The sequence below is a fragment of the Passer domesticus genome, chromosome 14, assembly GCF_036417665.1.
Source record: "Passer domesticus isolate bPasDom1 chromosome 14, bPasDom1.hap1, whole genome shotgun sequence".
Classification (NCBI taxonomy): domain Eukaryota; kingdom Metazoa; phylum Chordata; class Aves; order Passeriformes; family Passeridae; genus Passer; species Passer domesticus.
This window is the reverse complement of record NC_087487.1, coordinates 18,961,676-18,965,654: the sequence shown is the minus strand read 5'-3', so window position 1 is coordinate 18,965,654 and position 3,979 is coordinate 18,961,676. Positions and strand designations below refer to the sequence as shown.

The following is a 3,979-nucleotide window of genomic DNA, read 5'->3' as shown; positions in this document are numbered from 1 at the left end:
CTTTTCTTGGCTGCAGGGCAGCGAAAAGCCCAAAGTACCTGGGCACCAGGAGAGCCCCTTTCTGGGCAGCTCCCTGTGGCCAAGGAAGGGGCACAGGACTGGAAGGAGCTTGCCTGGTCACCTGCCACCAATTGCCCCAGGGCTGATCCTTGTTTAAACTCTTTTTTTTCTTACCTGGTCTTCAGAATTCCCAGTGCTGGAAGTCATCTGGGACTGATGTTCCTGTTGTGGGGTTGCTGCTGGACCTTTGCAATGGAGGTGGCTTTGACCTTCCTCCCATCCAGCTTCAGGGTAGATCTTCCAGAAATTATCCCCAAAGTATGATTTGTTTCAAGGAAATGCACAGGAGGGGAATTGGAAAATTCCTCCAGGAATTCCTGCCTGGAGGGCACAAGTACAAGGATTGGATCTGGTTTATCTGATCACATACCTTCCAAGAAAAGGGGTCTGTAGGCTTCCCTCTGGTGTTCAAACTCTGTTTCATCCAGAAATACTCACTGGGAATGTCAAACCTGTGCCATCCAGGGCAGCCTGGGGCAGGAGGGTTCCTGTCTCATCCCACAGCAGCAGTGCTGGGAACACTCTGCAAAAAATGGGAGCAGCTTTGGTGCAGAGCTGATCTCCTGATCTCTGATCTCCTCTCGCAGTGAGGTTCAGGAGCAGCCAGCTCTCCTCTGTCCTCTGGATGAGACTCGGGTGCTTCACTGTGCCCGTGCCTCAGCCTCCTCTCTCCTTTGGATACATCCCAGCCCACAAGGTGTCAGGAGGGTGAATTATTTATCCCTGATGTCCTGTGGTGCTCTGGAGGGAGGCAGAGGTTGCTCTAAACCCTCAGTGGAGGAGAAGGTGGCTGATACATGGATACACCAACAGCCCCTGATCCAAGCTGTGCAACATAGCAGTGGAAATCTGCTGGAATACCAGGGGCACTGACTGGCAGAATCCTGCTTTTTGAGGGATCTAACCCAGAGCCAGGCTTATTTTGCTGTCAATAAACCCGTGCAGCTGATCCCAGTATCCCTCTGAGAGATCTCCAGAGCAGGATTCTGGAGCCACTGAGTTGTATCAGCTCAGGCAGCCTCTGATCAATTCTGAGTTATCATCCTGCCATCAATTAGCACAATAACTGATTGCCCTGCCCCTGCCCAGCTCTATCCATACGTCTTCCCACAGACCTCTCTCCCTTATCGATTTTTACCCTCCAGCTTTTCCGCTTTGATCGATTCCAAGAGGAACGTGCAAATGAGGAGTCAAACAGCTTTATGACCTGGGAACTTATCAAAGGAATTCAGTGCTCCTAATAACCCCCCTCCCGGTGCTGGGTAAGCATTTAACAGCCAATATGTGCTGGCAGGAGGAGCAGGCTGCTCATCCAGAGGGATGGAATAGATCCTTCTTCTGCCTCATCCCACGGATGCAGGCTGGGAAAGAAGGTGGCTCCATTTTACACCGGTTTGTTTTTGTTTTCCCACAGTCTCCAGCTCAGGTGCTGCTCTGGGTGGTTATGTGCCCATAAATTCCAAAAAACAAGGTATTATCACTGGGGTGTCCCGTGAAGCTCCCAGGAATGGGTGGGATCCTGCTGCTGCCTGAAAACAGCTCCCTGCTGTCGGGAGAGGCTGGAAGATGATCCTGAATATCAGCAATTGTGCTTCAAACACGGCAGGAATCAGCCTCTGGAAGGAGATGCTGAAAGAAGAGAGAAATCACTGATGGAAATATTGTGCAGTGCTTGCTAATCATGGAAACAGAGTAAAGAAAATCATAGAATCATAAATCACAGAATCATAACTCACAGAATCACAGGGTGGTTGGGGGACCTTTCAAGGTGATCTGTTGATCACAGATCACAACCCCCTGCCATGAACAGGAACAGCTTCAACCTGAGCATCTACACAGATGAACCACTGAGTGCCTTGGTGGGATTCCAGCTATGCCCAACTTCTCCTTGCCAAGCAAATAATGGGTTTAAAGGCTGCTGAAACTGATGGTTTTATAGAAATACAGACATTTTGATAGAGGCAGAAAGCTACTGATTAAACAAATTAATTAAATCTCTTTGAAACCAAGACACAACCAGTCATACCTGCCATAGGAGCAGGTCCTGTCCCAACACAAATCACCTTTCAAATGTGGACCTCAGCCAGGTCATGGCCTGCAGAATGCCTCTCCTGCAGCAAGGTCTCCTACAAACAGGGAGAAACAGCCAGGAAAAGAATCCCAGCAGGCTTAGGATGAGAGGGCACAGCCCCCTGAAACTGCTCAAGATTTGCAAAACTGCCAGGGACTGTTGGTTTTTAGGAGTCCCCTGTGGTTTCCTATTGAAAATAAACAGGACACTGTGAGCCAGTGTTCCCCTTCAATCCTGAAAACTGGGAATTACCAGCCTGATGTTCTCTCCTACCCACGTCCCTGGAGTGGCAGGCAAGGTGCTGCAGTACCTGAACACCAGGATTTCCTTGGGTTATTAATGTTAAATAAAAGTTGAAAGCTCTTTGCAGTTACAGCTGGAGCCAGAGACTTTGAGGAGGAATCTGCTGAAAATGAGTTTTATATACTGACTGGCTAAATGGATAATTAAACAAATAACAAAAGTGAAATGCAATTTTGTTCTACCTCCTGGGAACATTATTGTTAGTTTATTCTTTTTATCAAAAGACTTAAGAAAAAAACCCCAACAAAACAACAATGCAATTGAACAATATTGCTTTTGTAAACAATTTGAAAATCCAATAACTGTAAAACTTATGACATGTTATTAAAATGTCTTATTTTTTTCCCCCTACAAGTGAGAAAGCAATTCCAATCTCAGATGTTATAATTTAATTATACAGTTTAGGTTCTAAAGATACCATAATTCTTAGCACTGAATACATTCCATTTAATGTCCTTCTGGCATGTTTGAGAAGCTCAGGCGTTGCTGAGCACGTTGGTCCAGTATCCCAAAATCTCTGCTCACGGGGTGCCTGGCTCTTCCCAGGGAGAGCAGGAGGCCACCACAGCTCCCCAGTGCTCCCCACACCTCGTTGGGGACACACACTGGGAGGAAGGTTTTGGGGTTTTTCCTAAAACATCCAACAGGCTGGGAAGCACCAGCAAAACAGTGCTGACTTCTGGTGCTGCCAAAAAATGGAAACGTTGGAGCACTTCCAGAGGAGGCCATGGGGTGGATCAGGGCACTGGAGCACCTCCTTATGGACACAGGCTGGGACACTGGGGGCTGCTCAGCCTGGGGAAGGGAAGGTTTTGTGGAGACCTCACAGCTCCTTCCAGAATCTGAACGGGCTACAGGGAAGCTGGAGAGGGAAAATTCATTAGGAACTGGAGTGACAGGACAAGGGGCAGTGGGTTAACATTGCCAGAGGGTAGGCTTTGATTAGATTTTGGGAAGAAATCCTTCCCTGTGAGGGTGGGCAGGCCCTGGCACAGGGTTCCCAGAGCAGCTCTGGCTGCCCCTGGATCCCTGGAAGTGTCCAAGGCCAAGCTGGACAGAACTTGGAGCAGCCTGGGGTGGTGGAAAGTGGCTCTGCCCATGGCTGGGCGAGATGATTTTTAAGGTCCTTTCCAACCCAAACCATTTCAGGATTTGGGAACAGGGAGTGGAGGTGGTGACAAGCCCTGGCTCAGCTGGTGATGGGCCCTGCGTGGGGAAATGGTGGCCTGGGAAGCAGGACAGGAGAGCTCATCCAGGGCCACCCAAATGCCACAAGGCCAGGTCCCTGTCAGTGCTGCCACCATCCTCCACCTGGCTGTTCCCTGTCTGCCATCCCTCATCCCTCCCCCTTCCCACTCCACCTGAGCAAAAACACAGACCTGAGGGTCTTCAGCAGGACCCCCCCTGCAGCAAGAGAGTTCCCAACACAAGAACTAATTGGAACAAAATTTAAACGCTAACAAATAAATAAAGGCAAGCTACAGTGAACTAGTAATAAGATACCTTTGGATGTTCATTAGGCTGGATTTCCAGGCAGTTAAATAG

The 3,979-nt window shown here is 48.9% G+C and overlaps 1 long non-coding RNA gene across 1 annotated transcript; it reads right to left on the bottom strand.

Moving 5' to 3' along the window:
* Positions 1-1,243: 1,243 nt before the first annotated feature.
* On the bottom strand, positions 1,244-2,188 carry LOC135280931 (uncharacterized). Its single transcript, XR_010347737.1, has 2 exons — positions 2,087-2,188; positions 1,244-1,689 (listed from the first exon to the last, which is right to left on the bottom strand). It is a non-coding gene; the product is annotated as an uncharacterized LOC135280931 (long non-coding RNA).
* Between the last annotated feature and the right edge of the window lie 1,791 nt (positions 2,189-3,979).